The sequence below is a fragment of the Balaenoptera physalus genome, assembly GCF_965194825.1.
Source record: "Balaenoptera physalus genome assembly, chromosome: 3".
In the NCBI taxonomy this organism is placed as follows: Eukaryota; Metazoa; Chordata; class Mammalia; order Artiodactyla; family Balaenopteridae; genus Balaenoptera; species Balaenoptera physalus.
This window is the reverse complement of record NC_138890.1, coordinates 140,868,900-140,891,222: the sequence shown is the minus strand read 5'-3', so window position 1 is coordinate 140,891,222 and position 22,323 is coordinate 140,868,900. Positions and strand designations below refer to the sequence as shown.

At 37.4% G+C, this 22,323-nt stretch overlaps 1 pseudogene across 1 annotated transcript; it reads right to left on the bottom strand.

The window, feature by feature from the left end:
* Nucleotides 1–15,119: 15,119 nt before the first annotated feature.
* LOC309657907 (mortality factor 4-like protein 1 pseudogene) lies at nucleotides 15,120–16,321 on the bottom strand (annotated as a pseudogene). The gene has a single exon. The product of its transcript is annotated as a mortality factor 4-like protein 1 pseudogene (transcript).
* Between the last annotated feature and the right edge of the window lie 6,002 nt (nucleotides 16,322–22,323).

The window sequence follows — 22,323 nt, the reverse complement described above, 5'->3', positions numbered from 1 at the left end:
ACATTTACCTCACTGTTATCAATTAGTCCATCAAACACCTATATTACATCCAGAAAAGAATGTTCAGATGTTGAGATAATGTTGAACTGACATATTTATAATACCTGACTCCAGCTACCTAAACAATTTATTATGGTGGATCGGATTATGGTTTTTGTAGAAATAGGAGGCAACAAACAGAAATGATCCCTTGCCTTGTGTTCATTGGTCAGTCAAGTTTGTGATACAGTGGTTTCTTCAAGTGCTAGTAAGCAAGGAGGGGATCACACAGATAACTAATGACTAGATTTCAGGCTGTGGGGAAAGTTCTAGATTGCTTGCTCCCATTGCTTCCATTGGTTGCCAGTTGCTGCATTGATTGACATCGCAAATGGGCAGGGAAGTCAGAAAGATTACCAGAGAATATTTTGGAAGAATGATACTTCCTTGCTTTCTACTTTTGCAGAAAAATTGTGCTAATATTTTGCTGGACTGGGAATTGAGGCCATATTCCTGCTTACAGATTAAGAAGGGAAGTATCATCCGAGGCATTTAGAATGGCATCTATGTGGAAAGCAGAGCTTACAGACCCCTATATGGTGACCTGAGTTGCACATGATCATCTTGGCGAGTCTGCATCACGGTTTTATATAAGGGTAAGAAAACGTGTTTTATTTTTTTTTCTTATTTCATTTCCCAAATTGAGCATTATCAACATTTTTATTTTTGTTTTGCCTGTAGCAACACATTGGCCATGTATCCCTGAGAAATGCATGTCCTTGTACCAAGGTCTTTTTCCTGATATTACAGAGTTCAATACATTTTATATGGAGTTGAGATTTTTTTATTCCAGGGACACATTGTTTTAAATATATTGTTACAGAAGTTTATCTGCTTGTTTTCTAAAGATTTATGAGATTTTCTAAAATAAATTTACAGAGTTCCCCTTCTACATACTGGGGAAGTAGGAAGGGAAAGAATGAACATAACATTTTAAGAATGGAAACTTTCAGAGATGATCAAGATTTATTCCCATGAAGACTGACAATTGAACCTTTCATTAAGACTTGAGAGAGGGAGTGGTGGCATTTAAAGCAAATTCAGCTTTCATGCCACTCTCTGGTAGCAAAATCCATAAGATCTCATGTAGAATACTGTGGCTGAATTGATGTGCCTGTCAGGGTGGGTCCTTTCTACTTCCACCACTGTTAATGAGCCTGGATCTCAAAGACAATGCTGCTCGGAAGGGCACAGCACTTTCGTGGTCTAGCACCTGTTCAGAGATGGGAAAGACCCTATGGCTGAGGCAGCTGTCCCAGAAGTAAGATCCACAGGAAAACTTCTAGGGGACTACAACTAACTGATAGGCTTGGATTGTTTACATTTACTAATATGGTCAATGGCCAGTGAGAAGCTTGCCGAGGGGAATGAAGCTTGGTCAATGAAAGTCCCTTTGAGGAGATTACTTAGGGTTTGTTTTCATAGAAGTGGGCAGTAAAAATTCGCTAAAATCCTGTTGACACAGTAAGGATATTTGTGTGGTTCTTTACCTAGTGTTTGCATATTTAAACTATCCTCTTCGGTTTCGGAATTAGCTGAGGTCAGTGCTCTTAGTTTTTTTTTTTTTTTTTTTAATATTTTAAGTAGGGAAATCTAACAAATCTTATTACTGTCACATTGTATATACCTCTGTTCATTAAAATTTTCATGAATATTTCCATGTAGTTATATTTATGGAATGTTGCCAGTTGCATATTCCCCTTTCTTGGCACTCACAGAAACATTTGAATTAGGGGACAAGAGTTCAAGGCAAAACAACTCCACTGGGAATTTAATTATCATAAAAGCTATAGTATACATATGTTAAACCTAAGTGTGACACTGCAGAAATACTGAGACTTCCTGGGTAAGGGCAGAGTGAAAAACAATTCATCCCCTGGAAATTGCTGATCCTATATATCTTTTTCCACATAGACAGGAGAATCCTGGAGTTTCCCTTGTTTCTATATTTAGCTTGTTAGTTTACCCAGGACTCAAGAAAAGGTGGTGAGTCTTGGAAAAGGTCAGGAAATCTGTCAGTCTCATCTTGGTTGAGTTGGTCTCTCTCCTTTATGCCACTGTTGTTCCTGCTTTTCTTGTAGCTAGATCTGGCTTATCTCTTGGAAACCATACATAGTTCATACAATGGCTATGGCTTGATTAGCCTATTCTTAATAGGCTAATTTTGAAGCACAAAGTCCTCTTCTATGGGATAGGAATTTTAATTACTAAAATGTCATTGTGGTCTTTATTATTATTGTTTTATTTTGTGTATGTAACCTAAAATAAGTGAAGTAATCATTCTGATATGGTTGCCTCAAACTCCAAGAAAGTTGTATTTTCTTTAAGAGGGATGGGCAAACTGGAGTGGGCACAGAGGATACCAGTGAAGATGGGCAGAGAAAATGGCATCTTCTTTTGAGAACAGTTGAGGGAACAGGATGCAGCTAGATGTTCACTTGCATTTATTTGAATGGTTTTCATGGAGAGATGCAACAAAAAGGTGACAAAGTGTGATTTGAATGTACATACTGAAGATATTTCTATTGGTTTGAATTGTTGAAGAATGGAAAAGATTGTCTTGAGAGAATGGCCTTAAATGAGTGGACACCTTCATTCATGCACATGCTGGGAAGCTGGCTGACCACTTGGCCAGATGCTACCAGTGAAATTGGTACATCCACCTGAGGGGGGACTAGATAACATCAAAGGTCCTTTCCAACTCTGAGATTGTATGGGATGATGATTCTGATGCTAGTAACTGAAACAAGGTATTAAGGGACCTGAAATATTTATTTTGTGAATGCTTAAAAGGTGCTCAGATGAACAGAACATCTAAGGTATTCATGAGTACCTGTCTGGCGCAAAATATTAGACAAATGGATCTTAAGGTTTCCGTGAAGAATATGATTACTTAAAGGTGATTCTTTGGGTCAATATTTGTAAAATAAAAGGTTAGTCTTCAGACAGTACTTTTCACTCATGGTCATGAACAGCTTTCTTTTTGTCTAATGATGCTAGCTCATTCCTGTAGAGTTATGAGTCTTGCATTGCAGTCAACAGGATCATGAAATAAGCTCTTCCATATTTAGAAACTTCACACTACAGATCCACCTGTTCCTTTTTACCTAAACTACAGTAGTCCTATGGCTTGCAGTTGTGGTCTCTATTGCTAATTAATTCCTAAGAGAGATTGGTTGCCCATATATGTTTAATAGCCCTCATGATCATTCTGTACTCTATGTTGACTTCTAAGAATTATACAGTTCTCTCCAATTAAAAAAAAATTTTTTTTTCTGGTAGCCATTCAAGCTAACTGTATTTTCTTAATTTCCAGATAAATTAAATATAATAAGTTCTTTTCATTTTTTGTAGGCATCTATATATTTTTAGGTAATTGGTATCTCCTTGCATTCTTTATGAAACAAGATGCATTCTCCTTATGGTGTCCCAATGGAAAAATTAAAGCCAAATATTTAGGCAGTTAAAATACTCCCTCTAGTTTAGTTGTGACATTAAAAAATGCACATATATGAAAAAAATAAAAGTGCCTTGTAATAAATTGAATTCTCCATCTCTGTGCAAATGGCACTAGAGGAAACAACCCGACACAATCTATTTTCTTTGCTTACTGGTTTGTGAGCAGTTACAGTACCTTTGGAGAATTTCTTTTTTCTCTTTTCTCTTGATGTTTTACACTGTAACCATTTCTAATTTGCTAGACGTAGATCACATTTTGCATGGTTCTTGGTGGTCTTTTCAACCATTGGGAAGACTCAGTGATTGTACATTTTATTCAATTGTTTGCTTGATTATTTCTTCCTCTCCATTCTTCACTGGGAATTCCTATTAAATGGATGATGTCTAGACTTAGAGATTGCTGTAATTTCTCTCATGTTTTCTATCTCTTGCTCTTTTAATGATATATTCTGGGAAAATCTATGTGTAATAAGTACATATATGTGTATTAATGCTTAGAAATGAGAGAGGGATACACAGCAATATGTTAGCAATAATTTGCAGTTATGGGAATGAAGAGGGACTTCAAATTTTACTCTATGTTTTTATTTGAAATTGAAAAATAATGCATTTATGAATTGTCTGTAACAAAAATTAGAAATATTTTAAAATATATACAAAAGAAACTAAGGAAAAAAGTCAAACCTACTGATTTTGTTGTTAAGATTATTTCTGATCTTATGTTTTTTAACTTAATATGACCATTTATGAAAAAGGTGCCTTAAAGTCTAATACAATGTATTTCTAATATACTTGCTTTAAATAATTTAATGATATTTTGTTTGGATATATGTTTATAACATATTTTCTTGGTATATTACATGCCCAGTGCTTAAAATGGTGTCTAGTATATATTAGGTGTCAATATATTTTTTACTGAATGTATGAATAAATGGGTGAGATATCCAGAAATTTTCTATTTCTAAATCTTAAAATACATTGGATTTCTTTTGTATTCTCTTTTATTTGGAGATTTGTTTAGAAGATTTTGACCTGAGGTAAAAATATGGGCCTGGGTACTCTGAAGGGCGTGGGTTCAACTGTTCCACAGTCCCTTAGTTAAAAACTTTGCCAGCTCAAAACTTTGTAGCCTAATCTTACTCCGAGTTCTCATTGCCACTGATCTTGGCATCTTGGTCTGCTCATATGAGAATACTCATATTTGCCTGTCTTCAGCTTTTCCATCAATCTTGTTTCATCTGCTTTATATTTTCCAAAAATTTCTCCATATTCTTGACTGTTGGTGGCATCCTTCTTGAGTGAACTCTATCAGTTGACTTGAATCAGAAATCCTGTTGAATTCCTTTGATCTGTGCATTTAAGTTTTCCTTCACATTAGGTGATGCTTTTTTCTATTATCTTTGAATATTTTCTTCTATATGTTCTATTCAAGAAGAAAACTATCTGCATATTTCAACTCCACTGAGTATTTTCCATATAGATTATTTATTCTCACTTTATTTTTTTGTTCCTTTTCTCTGCATTTTGACTTTTTTCTCAAGTCTTTGGCACTGAATCTGACACCCATTCACTTTTCTCTTGTATTTTTTTCTGCTATTTTCTAAAGGTTTAAAATTTTGCTCTTGCTTTACTCTTTCACTTAAATCTTTAATTATTACATTTTAGTTTGTATTATGTTATTTCTCATCTCTTATCTAGTTTTAAGAGTACAATGCAGTTGTGATCTAAAATTTTCTTCTCTTTCTGGGGGCAAAGATACTTCAGTGTATGACCAGATCTAACTTTTGCATGCTATCTGCCTTTCTTTATTTGATTGTAGATTTTTTTTTTACATGTCCTATAGTTTTTTTGGGTTTTTTTCAGCTTTGTTATGAGGAAAGTCTTTATGGGCTTGCTACTTTCCCCAGAATCATGTACTGACTTTTCATTGGCTCCCTGGACTATTCCTGTGGGTTAGGGCCAACTTTGTGGATATATGACCAGTGCCATAGTCTCATGTTCAGGAGAGTCTAAGATTTAATTCTCTACAGTTGTCATTTTGAAATTCTTAATAATTTTATGTTTAATTTTGTGTTTTGTATGTGAATAATGAATGCAGTAGAATAATGAAGCATGCATGAAACCTCAGCTCACAGGTCTGGGCCTCCCAATGTTGGTCACCTATTCCCTCAGTCCTTGGCACTCATTCTCCACTTTCCTCACTTTTTCTTCACCTTTGTTCAGTAAACACTGCTGCCTGTTGCCTTTAGTGGGTGCCTGGGCAAGGGCGTGAGGGAGGTGAGGGTCAGGCTATGGTCAGGTGGTATACAACATGTGGTCTCTGGGCATGGGGAATGGAAGTGCCTGACCCTTCTCAATATGGCAGTCCCACATTTGGGGAGCCACTGAGCAGGGGTCCTCTTGACCAACTCCAATCTAGATAACTAGTACATCCTCACGTGGAGGTTGCAATTCCTCAAGATTACTACCATGTGATGGGTTACGTTGGTAGGCCTTTGTGATGTGGAGATTGACTTGTCCACAATAGCCTGGGGCACAGCATGTTGGTTGGAAAGCTGGCAGAGGGGGAAATTCAACAGTAAATTCATGAGGAATCATGGGTCTGTGTCCCCTCTGGTGCTGTGAGAGTCTGAGCTAGCTTAGATATTATCCTTGTACTCCAGGAAGCATGATATTAAATAGCAAATAAAAAACACCACGATACAGTTTGAGAGAACACAAAAGAAGAAATATTTTACATTTTAGTACCTTTAACGGAGCTTTCTTTCTGGCTTTTTGAACACAGCCCCCATTTTTATTTTGTACTGGGCTTTGCAATTTATGTACCTAGCTCTTCAGATCCCTTCTTTTAGAACCTATACCCTAGAGGGCTGGTGGTATAGGTTCAATTTATCAGTGTGGTCATTCATCTGCCTAATTTATGCGGATAACAGGAGTAACTCCAGGGATCTTTGTTTCTGTACAACTGATTCTTTTTGACTGTTGAATCCACAGTAGTGTGGACAAACTCCACTTCGTAAATTCACAGAATTTTACTGAGCAATGACTTAAGGAGACAGCGATGCCTTCATTAAAGATTTGTGATTGCTCTTTTTTGGCATAAGTTTGTCATGATAATATGAACTCCAGTTAGGAAAAGCCCACCACTATCCTGCTTTGGGTGGTGAGAAAAAGTACTTTTTTTCTTGAAGCTACTTTTGATACTGTTAGTATCAAACGTGTCCGTAGGTCTAAGTAGACAGTTTTCTGCCTCGCCCATCTTTGCACTGCCCTCCAGACCACACATTTTCAGATTAGGGGTAATAGCTTTTCTGTCCTGTAGGAGGAGCCAAAACAGCTCATCGGAAGTTGGGTCAAAGAAATTCAGGGAATTTTGACTCCTTGCTTTCTCTTCCAAATATGCTTTGTGGTTCTGCTGTTATTCACCCAGTCTCTCATCCTTTCTTTCTCTTCTAATTGAGGGAAGTTAATGAACTTTGATCCATTTCCCTTCACATATTTTCAATAGCACATTACTCTTGAGAATGTAAATTTGATCAAACTTGAGCTAGATGTGGAAAAAAAAAATCACTCAAAGGTTCAAAAATATGGGTGTCATAATTCATTATCCCTTGTGATGTAGTTTTTACTTTTTCTTTCTCAAAATTTTGTTTTGGATTTTCAGTTTCTGTTAGGCGGGTGTTATAAGCCTTAGTTTGTTGCTGTCTTTCCTAGTAGGTTCTAGCTTTCTCAAGTTATGTAACATTATAAACATTAAGCTAAATGGCTGTGTAACATTCCAATATACCTTAGTATATGTAAGTAATTTATAGTTAGACAATAGTTTGTGGATAATTTGCCATTCCAATTCATGTTGTAATAAACATCTTTTAAAAAATATATATGTTTATTTCATTCCAGATTATTTTTCAGAATTGGTCCCCAAATAGGAAATATGCTCATTTATGAAGCCCTTGGTGTGTATTTCAAATTGGCTTACTAGAATGGTTAATACCAATTTAGATTTCTATAAGCAATCTAAAGTTTGCCTGTCTGATTAGCTTTGGGTATTATCACTTAATTGATGAAAAATGGTATCCTGTTTTGATTTGCATTTCTTTGACTACTAGTGAGATAGGAAGTTTGTTCAAACACTTCTCAGCCCTCTGTATTTCCTTTTTCAGGCTCTTATTTGAAATGAAAAAAATTATCTTCAGAGCATAATTGATTTTAGAAAACAGATTGTTAGTGATTTCCGTTATAAGTCTTTTATTTGGGTTAAGTTGCACAAACGGAAAAAAAGTGTCTTAATAAGGATGTCTTTCATGGTTGTCTGCAACACTTACAGCTTACTACTTCTGTTGAGGGCAAGTGGCTGAGACTAGCCAGCTGCCTAAGAGAGAGATTTAACCAAAGATAGACAAGAGAGGGTGTGCAGCTTCATTTGTAACTTCATCCACTCCTGCTACTGTCCTAGAGGTTTTCAGAAATTGTTTAAGGGTTTATATTTCCCTGGAGGGGAGGAATTTACTTTTCATCAAAGTTCGTTTAGTAATTCATATTTCCTTTATGATCTACCTACAATGTCAGTTATAGCTTTTACTCAGTGTATCCTTTTTAAGATGGAAATTTAATTAGGTGTGCATTTGTGATGAGATGTTTAAATGACTTAGGAATATGTATTACCACATGCACCTGATATTTAATCAAAAGTATAAAAGAAGTAGAATTTAGAAACAGTAGTCTTAGCGCTAAGACTGAACATTACTTGTTTTTAGTTGAGCAAAGAATATTAAACTACTTATACTATGCTGTTATTTTGCCCTGGTGATTTAATCCTAAAAATATTTTACAAAAAATATAAATAGAAGCATATGTTAAGTGTGGGCAATTGGAACCATGTCACATCCTCTAAATAACCATGCATTGATGAATAATAAATCTTTTATGTTTATAATCTCTAAAAATGTAATTATATTTTGTTTAAACCAAGAAACAACTCTTTTGGCAATAGAATTTCTCTTTATTGAATCAAATGAGTTCATGTGCATAAAAGTGTGTTAAAAGCTATAAATTGCTAGACAAATGTTAGTTGTCACCATTACAAATGTTTAATAAGAATTTCCAGGGCTTCCCTGGTGGCGCAGTGGTTGAGAATCTGCCTGCTAATGCAGGGGAAACGGGCTCGAGCCCTGGTCTGGGAAGATCCCACATGCCGCGGAGCAACTGGGCCCGTGAGCCACAGTTACTGAGCCTGCGCGTCTGGAGGCTGTGCTCTGCAATAAGAGAGGCCGCGATAGTGAGAGGCCCGCGCACCGCGATGAAGAGTGGTCCCCGCTTGCCACAACTAGGGAAAGCCCTCACACAGAAATGAAGACCCAACACAGCCATAAATAAATAAGTAAGTAAGTAAGAATTTCCAAAGAGGGAATGAGTGTGACTCAGCAAAACAAATCCAGGGAGGAGTAGATTCAGAAGCTGGAGGGATTCTCTTGATATAGGATTTTAAGTACCATACTAGATTAGGGAAAAGAGAGTTTTTCATGGTGAATAATTACAAAACCTTGTTAAAAGGTTGAGCTAATAAATGACAAAAATTTTATGCAAACAAAAATCATTTTATGCTTGTGTGCCCCTTTATTAAACAAATAATTATTGAGCTTTTCTGTGTTGGACACTGTCCTAGGTAATAAGAAGAAAGATTTCTGCCATTGTTGTACTTGCATTCTGGTGAGGACAGAAGAACATGAACAATAAACATGATTAATAAGTCAGTTGTAATGCATATTAGAAAGTAAATGCTATGGACAGAATTGAAATTAGAAAAGCTAGAGAGGATTCGGAGCCTATGTGGGGGAAGGGGAGACATTTTCAGTATTAAATAGGCCCTGTTGAGAAGGTAAGTTTTGAGCAAAGACTCAAGAGGTGAGTTAGTAAGAGTCATCTGTGGCAAGAATATTGTAAGCAGAAGGAATAGCTAGAGAGAAGCCTACTGTGGGAGCATGTTAGAAACAGCCTATAATGAAGTGATCAGAGAACAGTGGAGAAGCAGGTAATTCAGAGAGCCAATGGAGGAGGGGAACAAATCACATAGGGTCTTATCAGCTACCACAACGACTTTGGATTTTATTCTGAGTGAGATTGGGTACCAGTGCAGAGTTTTGAGCAGAGGAGTGACTTGAGCTGAGCTGCATTCTAGCTTCTGTGTTGAGATTACACTGTAGGGGATAAGGTTAAAAATCCAGGCAATAAATGATAGAGGCTTGGATCGTGGTGAATGTGGTCAATAGTGGCCAGATTCTGAATATGTTCTGTAGAACCAACAAGATTTGCCAGCTTGTAGCATAGGGTGGGTGAGGAGTGTTTTCAGGTTGCTAGACAGTTCTTTGGAACCTATGCTGCTAATTTTGTTCTTGTTGTTGAGGCCTCCTGGCATCCTCTTTGGTTTGATGAGTCTTTGCGCCTGGTCATCCTGAGTTTCAAAGACTCATACTTGTCTGCTTGGTACCGATGCACCTTCCTTATGTACTGCTTTCCAGATTTCGGATGTCCAGATCCATTATTTGAATCCTTACATAGATCCAGCCCTCCATCATGCCCATTATTTGCCCTGATTCCTGTTCATCTTTCAGCCATTTTGGCCCGAGATCCTTATCCTGGAATCTGTTATTAGCTGCTACCTATGGTACAAGTGCTAACTATAGTTGCAATTATTACTAATTTATCAATTAAGCCACAATGAAGGGTTATTCAGGCTTTTTAAAAAAGGGAGTTTAGATCTTATGAATCCCTAGCCAAACAAGACCCTATGTTGGCATCACTTTAAACTGAATAAATTGTCCTTGCAGAATATATATACATTCAAGAAGGTTTTCAATATTTATGACATCTTTTCTCTTATATAGGACTAAAATGTCCACTTGGCTATGAAAATGATAATGAGTTAAAAACCTTAAATCAAAAGCATTTTGAAATTCAATTGTTTTGTAATTTAGTGGATAATTGAGATATATAACAGTTACAAGTGAAATAAAATTAGTAAGCTATTTATGAAAAATAGCTTTTGTGTAACAATGTCTTGTTACCATGAGGCAGAAGTTTTGGGTTTGCTCCGTTCACACAATTTACTGGTACAGTCTCATCTGAACTCCATTTGACCTCATCTTACTTGAAATGGACTGTATAGGAAAGCAGCAAAATACTTGCAAATAAACATCTCCTAAAATGCATTTTAACCTTGGATCTGGAAATCGATAAAAGAATACTTTTTTTCAGTACATTGATAACATGGAGAGAATTCCTTACAGCTGAAAATTATGGTATTTAAAGGTTTCAAGATGTCTTTCCAGGTTTTGAGTTGGCAGTGAGCCAGTGACTGAATGGCTATATTTTAAAAGCCCATCTTGCCTCCATTTCTCTGGGTTTTCTAATTTTTCACAGCTTCCTCCCAGAAAATATTTAATACGTTCTTTAAACTTCGTTCACTTTTCTGTTTCTCTAGATTTAAACTTTCCCTCAAAAAAAAAATCTTCAAGAAATAAGTAAAAGATATAACAAAATCCCTGCAAATCCTAGAGAACCTGACCATCCTTAAATGTATAAGCACAAACGTTTCGGCTTACTTCCTTATAAAACTTAAATAAATGTTTACGTAAGAATCTTAGTGTGGTATCATTATTTTCAGATCAGCTTCTAAACTGGTTTGTAACAAACATATTTTTGTGTGTGTGTGTGGCTTGCTAAGCAACCTTAGTGGTTTAAAGCGTCTGAGTTACATGTAATTTAAATACCTTTGAATTCTCCTTCCATAAACCATTGATTGACCACATAATGGGGGACTTCCAAACCCCATTCTTTTGGCCAGTACTCCATATCCTATTGTATGAACTGAAATGTGGCATATCCTCTCCAGTAGAGGGTTTCACTGGGTAACCACAGGAAAGACTCAATGTAAAACTTTGAGAATTTTATCAAGGATTTGTAACATTTCACAAAATTGCTCTTTTCATTGTTTGAATAATGCTCTTCCAGAATCAATGATTTTTTAAAATTTTACTGTCAGCCCTTGGAAAAGAAAAAAAAAAATACTTGATCTTTTGTTTCTTAGACTGCCCACGAATTTTAATGACTGTGGAAGAACTTGCCTCCTATGATCATTGGCAAATGAAATCTGTTTTAGAGGATATGTGTATGAACCTGCCTGTGGACCATTTATATGAAAGTTAATGAAGTCTATTAACTGGTCTTACGGCCTTAAACAAACAGAATCAAAAGTAACTGAAGAAGATTTAAAAGTGAGGAAAAGTGGAATAGTAAGAAGAACCAATAAAATCAGGTGCTTTGGAAATAGAGATCACCCTAATATACAGGAAATTTTAGATACAAAATAAAGAGAATGTAAATCCAAGAAACCTAGTACTTGTGTGTTGTGTTGGATTTAGTTTATATTTACAGATAGTTATCACACTCCTATCACACTCATTAGGTTAACGACCTAAGGGCTGGACTTGATGTCTTCTTGTTTTCACATGATTTCTTCCTTTGCTTATGAAAGCCCTCTCTCCTCATATATGCTAATTCATGCCCTCTTTTAATTTTGGCTTAAGTTTTTCCTTTTGACAAAATCTCCGCAAGCTATTAACTTCTGTAACAGCACATGCTTTATTAATGTGGCATAGCCCTGCATTTGTTGACCTATCCTCTTTAGTTATTGCATGTGTGTATAATTTAGCTGGTAGATCAAGTTCACTGGGGGCAGAAAGTATTTTTTCTTCCTATTCCTTTTATATAACCCAGTTCAATAACCTCCCCATAGTAGGAATATTCACCTGTGGTGCTTTGTTAGATAATTCAACCAGGCATATTATTTCTCAGTGGAATACTGTTGGCACTTTGGATATGATAGATCTTTGTTTTGTGGGACTTTGAGCCCTGTACTGCCATATTGCAAGATTTGTAACATCCTTGGCTTTAATACTCAATGCCAATAATCCCTGAAGTCATTTGACAATCCCTGATGCCACCTAGGGAGTTGTTACTGCCCCAGTAGAGATTCAGTTCCTTCTGATATATTTAGAACAGTTTGGAATTGTTTATTGATTGCTTTATTTGTCCATCTCCCACACTAAAATGAAAGTTCAAGAGCACAAGTACTGGTTCTTTCTGGGTCATCCATTGTATCCCCAGTGTTCACAAGCACACTGCCTGGCACGTTGTAAGGTGCTCAATAATTTATAGAATAAATGTGTGCCCAAGCCATGCCATTCCTATGAATCTTTGTGAACTATATTTTTGGCAGCAGATAATTGTAGCAACAATTTAATAAATAGTCTATTGATAGGCTGAGTTAAAACAGGATCCCCTAGTTCCAGATAGAGATTAGTTTACGTATTGACAGAATGTGGCTTTCATTAAATTTTACCACTAAACTTACTAGGAAAACTTGGAAAAGTCAGGTTCTTTTTATACCTGGTTTCCCTTACTATGTAATAAGATAATTAGTAACACTTGCCTTTTACTTGTGATAGTGACTGTTAGGCCAACAGTAATAATTTTTATCAAGACACCAGAAAGAGAAGCATTGTGTATGTAATAAAGAAAATCTTAGATAGTCAGTACCATTTAACAATGTTCACTTTTGCCATCTTTTGCTTTTGGAACAATGGAGACATCCATGTCACCTTCAATGATTCACCCAATTGAGTTCCCAGCTAGTTAAGGCCGGAGCTTACAGAGGAAAGATTATAAGCAGAATGTCTTATGATCACCAACCAAGTATAGTTGATGGTTATCAATCTTGCACATGTTACAGTTGGCCCTGATTTTTTTCTTTGTAATCAGTTTCTCCAATACCTAGAATCTATGCTGAGGAGTTAAATCAACATTATCCTTTGTCTTTATCACTTCTGTCACTTTGAAGCATAAGAAAGGTTTGTCCTATGGGTACTTTTCAAAGATTTATTCAAATATAAATCTTTCTTTTGATATTTTTCTGAAGCAGGACTCAAAAACTTGCCCAAGGTCAGAATTCATTCAAGATGCTTTGGTCTCTTTTCAAGCATTAGTTTAATTTCCACCAGTTGTGCAGATTCTAGGAGTAGTAGCTGTTTGAGTTTCCTGGTGGCTTGGCAGTGTTATTTGCAGTGTTTTATTGGGCATACTATTTTGCTGAAGGCTTAACAGGCTCATTTTCAGATTCTTAATCAAGAACAAGTTTAATGATTGAAGGTAAATATCTCCCAGATTAGAGGGCTTTAAAAAATTTATCAGCATTCCAAAATTTAACAAAAGGCTCTCTGATAATCTAATTAAAATCCTACTCTTTTTTTTTTTTAACATCTTTGTTGGAGTATAATTGCTTTACAATGGTGTGTTAGTTTCTGCTGGATAACAAAGTGAATCAGCTATACATATATCCCCATATCCCCTCCCTCTTGCGTCTCCCTCCCACCTTCCCTATCCTACCCCTCTAGGTGATCACAAAGCACTGAGCTGATCTCCCTGTGCTTGCGACTGCTTCCCATTAGCTAGCTATCTTACGTTTGGTAGTGTATATGTGTCCATGCTACTCTCCCACTTCGTCCCAGCTTACCCTTCCCCCTCCCCGTGTTCTCAAGTCCATTCTCTATGTCTGCGTCTTTATTCCTGTCCTGCCCATAGGTTCTTCAGAACCTTTTTTTTTTTTTTTTTTTAGATTCCATATATATGTGTTAGCATACGGTATTTGTTTTCCTCTTTCTGACTTACTTCACTCTGTATGACAGACTCTAGGTCCATCCACCTCACTACAAATAACTCAATTTTGTTTCTTTTTATGGCTGAGTAATATTCCATTGTATATATGTGCCACATCTTCTTTATCCATTCATCTGTCGACAGACACTTAGGTTGCTTCCATGTCCTGGCTATTGTAAGTAGAGCTACGATGAACATTGTGGTACATGACTCTTTTTGAATTATGGTTTTCTCAGGGTATATGCCCAGTAGTGGGATTGCTGGGTCATATGGTAGTTCTATTTTTAGTTTTTTAAGGGACCTCCATACTGTTCTCCATAGTGGCTTTATCAACTTACATTCCCACCAACAGTGCAAGAAGGTTCCCTTTTCTCCACACGCTCTCCAGCATTTATTGTTTGTAGATTTTGTTTTTGAAATTTAAAGAAAAAATTATTTGAAGATCTGAAAAACAATTTCTAAAAGATTGACTTTTCCAGAAAACCGTAGCTACACAATGCATTGCGTCTATCATGTTAAAACGTGCGTTAGACACAAATACAAAAACCATGAAACAAGCCACCATTCTTTGACAATCTGAGCAAAGATAAAATGCCTAAGGAACAACATGGATGACTTGCAAAGGATGGGCTCTTTACTGTAAGCACCATAAAAAAAAGGGGGGGAGCACAAAGGGACGAGTGTGTTCAGTTATACACACTGAATTGAACATTTGGCACTAAGAATCAGAGCATTTTGTCATATAGCATTAACACATATTATAAAAGTGCGTAGTGTCAAAGGAATAGAACCAGCAGCATTCAAAAGCAGCTTTGTCAACTAAGCAATAAAACTCTACAGTACGTCTCTCTGTTGTCCATCATTGAATACACTGGTAGCAACTTTGAAATGAAGAAAAAAAAAAAAAGAAAGAAAAAAGGAGCTGTAACCCCTTTTATTTTCTGTTTAAAATCAAACAGAAAACAAACATCACTTCTGTTATACACTAACATTTCCAAAGTACATCATTTGTACAAGAGAAGGACTAGGAAACAATGTGTTTACAGAGATCCAAACAAGAGTGAGTATAAGCGCCTCACACAGCTTTCCGATGGTACTCAGGAGGAGCCACTTCATAATCGTTGGCACTAAACAAAGTTGCAGAGTTCTTTGCCAGGTATTTTAGGAAATCATGAAGATAATTCAGTAATAAAGCAAGGCTCTTCTCATCCAGAGGTGTATAGGCCAACATTGCTCCAATACGTACAAATAATCTCAGTAGATGTGGCGCTCCATACACCTGAGACATGGGCGCATCAGGGTGATCTGCGAGGATTTCAGCATACTGTGGTCTCTCAAATTTGTAGAGAAGCTGAGTGCCCAACATTACATTGAAGTATTCCTTGATCCCTGCCACAACTTCATTAACAGCATACTCCTTATTATCTGTGTTTCCTCGAGATTTCTTGTAATTTGCATAATCCTCTAGAATGGAATCCACATTCTTCTTGGCAGGAAGATAAAAGAGCTGTTTTTGCCGGGTAATTAAGTCCCAGTCATCAGCAAGCCATGGTTTTAGTTCTTCAGGAATCTTTACCTTCAACTCTGTTCATGAATGTTTCCTCATTTTCAACAGTAGGATCTATGCGGGCCCTTTTCTTGCGAGGAGGCTGAGGTGTCTCACTGGTACTGCCACCATCTCCATTTCCAGGTGTTTTCTGTTTGTTCTTTTTTGTTTTCACTTCAACATTTTTCTGTTGCAGACCAGAAGTCTTCTTTCCAGGGGCAGCCCCTCTCATCTTCCCCTCTGCACACTGCTCCTGATTGGCCTTTTGAAGTTCTCGTTGTTGCTGCAAATTGGTGTCCACGTATTTGAGTACTCTGCTTTCTGGAACCCATTCATCCCAATTTTTATTCCAACCCCTGTAATGTATAAAGTATTTCACTTGTTTATCCTTTATGGCAACGTTTACACACTTTGCTTCATAAAGAAGAGGCCCATGGAAGCACAGCACTCTCTCACCCTCCTGGAATTTAGGCTTCGGGTCCTGCTTCGGTGCCATTTATAAGTGATTCGCCGCCGCCACTGCCTCCTCCTTCTCCCACCACCCCCAACTACCGCCCCCTACTCTCTGTTTGTAGATTTTTTTGATGATGGCCATTCTGACTGGTGTGAGGTGATATACCTCCTTGTAGTTTTGATTTGCATTTCTCTAATGATTAGAGATGTTGAGCAGCCTTTCATATGTTTGTTGGCCATCTGTATATCTTCTCTGGAGAAATGTCTATTTAGATCTTCTGCCCATTTTTGGATTGGGTTGTTTGTTTTTTTGATATTGAGCTGCATGATAAAATCCTACTTTTGATGCCAGACTATTTCAAGCCAGATACATGTTCAACCTCTTGTATCAAACCCTTATCCATTTAAGCTGTTTTTGACAATGCAGAAACAGAAGTTGGCCTGTATTAATAATATTCATGTTGTTCCCTGGACGAGGATGATCTACAGTGATCAGGTCTGCCTTCTTATTGATTTTTTTTTTAACATCTTTATTAGAGTATAATTGCTTTATAACGGTGTGTTAGTTTCTGCTTTATAACAAAGTGAATCAGCTATACATATACATATATCCCCATATCTCCTTGCTCTTGTGTCTCCCTCCCACCCTCCCTATCCCACCCCTCTAGGTGGTCACAAAGCACCAAGCTGATCTCCCTGTGCTATGTGGCTGCTTCCCACTAGCTATCTATTTTACATTTGGTAGTGTATATATGTCCATACCACTCTCTCACTTCATCCCAGCTTACCTTTCTCCCTCCCCGTGTCCTCAAGTCCATTCTTCATGTCCGTGTCTTTACTCCTGTCCTGCCCCTAGGTTCCTCAGAACAACTTTTTTTGTTTTTTTGTTTTTTTACATTCCATATATATGTGTTAGCATTTGGTATTTGTTTTTCTCTTTCTGACTTACTTCACTCTGTATGACAGACTGTAGGTCCATCCACCTCACTTCAAATAACTCAATTTCCTTTCTTTTTATGGCTGAGTAATATTCCATTGTATATATGTGCCACATCTTCTGTATCCATTCATCTGTCGACGGACACTTAGGTTGCTTCCATGTACTGGCTATTGTAAATAGAGCTGCAATGAACATTGTGGTACATGACTCTTTTTGAATTATGGTTTTCTCAGGGTATATGCCCAGTAGTGGGATTGCTGGGTCGTATGGTAGTTCTATTTTTAGTTTTTTAAGGAACCTTCATACTGGTCTCCATAGTGGCTGTATCCATTTACATTCTCACCAACAGTGCAAGAAGGTTCCCTTTTCTCCACACCCTCTCCAGCATTTATTGTTTGTAGATTTTTTGATGATGGCCTTTCTGACTGGTGTGAGGTGATACCTCATTGTAGTTTTGATTTGCATTTCTCTAATGATTAGTGATGTTGAGCATTCTTTCATGTGTTTGTTGGCAATCTGTGTATCTTCTTTGGAGAAATTATTTAGGTTTTCTGCCTATTTTTTGATTGGGCTGTTTGTTTTTTTGATATTGAGTTGCATGAGCTGCTTATAAATTTTGGAGGTTAATCCTTTGTCAGTTGCTTCATTTGCAAATATTTTCTCCCATTCTGAGGGTTGTCTCTTCATCTTGTTTATGGTTTCCTTTGCTGTGCAAAAGCTTTTAAGTTTCATTAGGTCCCATTTGTGTTTTTTTTGTTCTTATTTCCATTTCTCTAGGAGGTGGGTCAAAAAGGGTCTTGCTGTGGTTTATGTCATAGAGTGTTCTACCTATGTTTTCCTCTAAGAGTTTTATAGTGTCTGGCCTTACATTTAGCTCTTTAATCCATTTTGAGTTTATTCTTGTGTATGGTGTTAAGCAGTGTTCTAATTTCATTCTTTTACATGTAGCTGTCCAGTTTTCCCAGCACCACTTACTGAAGAGATTGTCTTTTCTCCATTGTATATTCTTGCCTCTTTTATCAAAAATAAGGTGTCCATATGTGCGTGGGTTTATCTCTGGGCTTTCTATCCTGTTCCGTTGATCTATATTTCTGTTTTTGTGCCAGTGCCATACTGTCTTGATTACTGTAGCTTTGTAGTATAGTCTGAAGCCTGGGAACCTGATTCCTCCAGCTCCATTCTTCTTTCTCAAGATTGCTTTGGCTATTCGGGGTCTTTTGGGTTTTCATACAAATTGTGAAATTTTTTATTCTAGTTCTGTGAAAAATGCCAGTGGTAGTTTGATAGGGATTGCATTGAATCTGTTGATTGCTTTGGGTAGTAGAGTCATTTTCACAATGTTGATTCTTTCAATCCAAGAACATCATATGTACCTCTCCATCTGTTTGTATCATCTTTAATTTCTTTCATCAGTGTCTTATAGTTTTCTGCATATAGGTCTTTTGTCTCCTTAGGTAGGTTTATTCCTAGGTATTTTATTCTTTTTGTTGCAATGGTAAATGGGAGTGTTTCCTTGATTTTCAGATTTTTCATCATTAGTGTATAGGAATGCAAGAGATTTCTGTGCATTAATTTTGTATCCTGCTACTTTACGAAATTCATTGATTAGCTCTAATTGTTTTCTGGTAACATCTTTAGGATTCTCTATATATAGTATCATGTCATCTGCAAACAGTGACAGCTTTACTTCTTCTTTTCCGATTTGGATTGCTTTTATTTCTTTTTCTTCTCTGATTGCTGTGGCTAAAACTTCCAAAACTATGTTGAATAATAGTGGTGAGCATGGACAACCTTGTCTTGTTCCTGATCTTAGAGGAAAGGGTTTCAGTTTTTAATCATTGAGAATGATGTTGGCTGTGGGTTTGTCATATATGGCCTTTGTTATGTTAAGGTAAGTTCCCTCTATTCTTATTGATTTTTAAAGGGAGATTATATTAGTATTTTCTAGTCATTAAGGGGCTATTTCTGTCATTCTGAAGTAGAGAGTCCATTGGCTGTGTAATATACCTATGTGTGCGGAAGAGACAAAATCGTTTTCATCAGCAAATCAGAATCAGCTACTTTACATCATAGTAAAGGCCTTTCAATTTCTGTTAGATTTGCACCTAAAATGGTAATTAAGTTTAGGAACCCATATTGTAAAGGAATTTGGTTTAGCTTAGAACTATGGAATATTGGTGGATAATTAAACACATACAGAAAACCCCACACTGTTCATGGGAGTTTTTATATAAACTGGGGGCAAAATCATTTTTTCTTAGTTCTGAAAATAATTTGGACTTCTTAAGTGAGCCTTGTTTACCCAAATGTGTACCTTAACCTGTTAGTAACTAACTGTTGTTTCAGAACTGACCTAAATATTGAATTCTAACAATGAGATTTTTATGACATCAACCAACAAGACATATCTCAATGATGGTTAAATGCAGACTCCAGAAGTACAATTTGTTAGGCAATCCATGTTATTTATTTTCATTTCTATTGCTCCCCAGAAAGTTTTGTTAGTGTTTTCTTGCCCTTCATACCTTTCCAGGGTACTTGGTGGCAGCATTGAAAGTGGGTTTGGCTGTGAGACGTCAGCGTAAGTTGTGGCAGGAATTTCGGACCTTGTCTGTGTAGATTTATGTGCTTCCAATTATCAATGTGTGGGAGTTTTGTCAAAAAACCTGGGCTTGTGGTTCCTTTTGTTCTTCACTGTCTGTTGTGGTTTAACTTTAAATGGGATGCAAATGTGACTTATAGTGCATGGCATGGTGCAATTAGAGAAGATTGGACTTTACAAGGCAATGCAAACTTGAGCAGGGAAGGACTGCACGTGAGTAACATGCTCTTGTGGGTGACGAAGGAACAATCCAGCACGGCTTATGGTGAGACTGGAGAGTAAATACGTGAAAGTTTGCGCTGCATAAAGAAGGTGGCATCCTTCCCTGTGGTCTGGGGGAGCAGAACTAATGCCATCTCTTAAACATTTTAAAGGAGCTGTTAAGTGTAGCATACCCATGCTGTTAAGAAAAAACATACCCAATAACAATTTTGCCCATTGGGCAGAACCGTATGCCCTGAGTCTATCAGAGACCTAAAGAAGTTCATTTATCACCATTCCAGATAGTCACATGATTGCAATATTTGTGCTAGCACTTTTTGATGTCATGTTCTGAAGGACTTTTAAAGTTCTGAGCAGAAGTCCATGTTGTATGATTAACAAATTTTGCAGGCGGAGCATCCTTAAAGAAGAGATTCCAGTAGATTCAAGTTTGCCAATTCAAAGTTCCTACAGGTACTTAATGACATGAAATCAAATTATTGAAGCATAATTCATTCAGTCACCCATCAAAACTGTCTTGAACACTTTCCATAAGCCAGAAAATAAGTATACATTAATGGCAAAAAATGAAAACAATTAGCATATTTTTAATTTATAAAGCGACATAGACCTGAAAAGAACTGGGTTTTAGTCTTTGCTCTTATACTTTTGTAAGCCTTGTTTTGACAATGCAGATATGTTGTAACTTCCAGTATTTGAAAACACATTCAGCACATTTTAAATAGCTGTTTATTTGAACACTTTTAAAAAATACGTTTAGGGTAACAATTTTTAAACTGTAAAGTGAGGAAATTGGATTAGTATTGGCTATTGGGGAAATAGTTGGGTTTCACATCCCACTACTGCCACTTAATCTTTGTGGGAGTCTTAAAAAATTTCTCTAATTTTCTTTGTCCATCTTCAAAGTAGCACTACTTTGTAGGGCTGTTGTATTGATATTAATGCATGGGAACTGCTTAGAAAAGTGACTGCCACAAAGATGAACCTTATGCCATTGCCCCTCCCCACTGCTAAGTTAGTCTGGTGCTGGATCCCCAGTGACTAAATGTTGCAGTTCCCAACATTCGAGGTCTGGATCTGGAGATTCTAAGACTATTCAAACTGAGAGAGGGCCTTGATCATTTCTCAAGAATGAGAAGGGAGCATTTAATTTTTGGTTCATTGTTAGTGTAAGGACATGGGTCCTGCTCCATTGGATTCAGCATGCAGCAAGCCAACACCTATCTGGAGGCTTTCTGTCATTTAGAAACAGCAGGAGCAGACCTAAGGGAAGAGGGAACAAGAATAAGGGAATTGAGGAACAGCAGGGGAAAAACAATTTTCAGAAAAGCGCAAAATCTAACATAGGTAAATCGTTTTTGTAGGCACCAAGCACTAAAGGGTCAAGATATCTGACAGTTGTCCAGGGAGAAGTGAGGCGAGAGTGGAACAAATCACTCTGCCATAGTGGCAGGGATGGAGACCATGGGAGTGTGGTGGGGAGGGCATGTCCCTGAGTGAGGAAGAGGAAGTGCCAAAAGAAAACTTCATCTATTTTCACACTTTGTCTCTGGTCCCATCCTTCCTAGAGATTTTTCTCAGTTTTGTTGTTTTTTCCTTTCCCTTGTTTGGAGAAATGAGGCAGGGGAGGGGCAGCCTTAGTGAGCTGATTCTCTGAGGCAAAGAAGGGGCCAGGTTGGGGACTCGGTTGAGTTTTAGGTTACCTGTGCTAGCACCTGTGCTTAGTTCACTGGGCACCCCAGAGATGGATTGGCAGGCAGAGGAGTTGAATGCAAGTGTTCCCTGTCCATCTGGCTTCTGCCTCTGAGTCTGCCGCTTTACCTTGGTGCAAAAGGCAGCCATTTATCCAACTTCATTAAAATCCTCTCATACCAAGTCCTGGTTGGTTTCAGGAGACTTTTACTAAAGTTTCATATTTGACGGTAGGAGTGTGGGGTGCATTGTTGAGGTGAGCAGTGTGCATATTTGGGGGGTAGTTCACAAGAAGATATCACAGAGAATTACATGTGATCTCATTGTATTAGTGAGGGTTCTCCAGGGAAAAGAACCAATAGGATGGAGATATATGTATAAAAGGAGATTTAGAATGAGGAATTGGCTCATGCAGTTATGGAGGCTGAGAAGTATTATGATCAGCCCTCTGGAAACTGGAAAGCTGGTGGTATACTTCAGTCTGAGTCTGAAGGCTTGAGAACCAGGGGAGTCAATGATGTAAATCCCAATCCAAGGGCAAGTGAAATGAGGTGAGATGTCCTAGCCCAATCCATGAGGCAGGGAAAGGAACAAATTATTCCTTCCTCTACATTTCATTCTATTCCGGCCCTCAGTGGATTGGATGACTCCCAACCA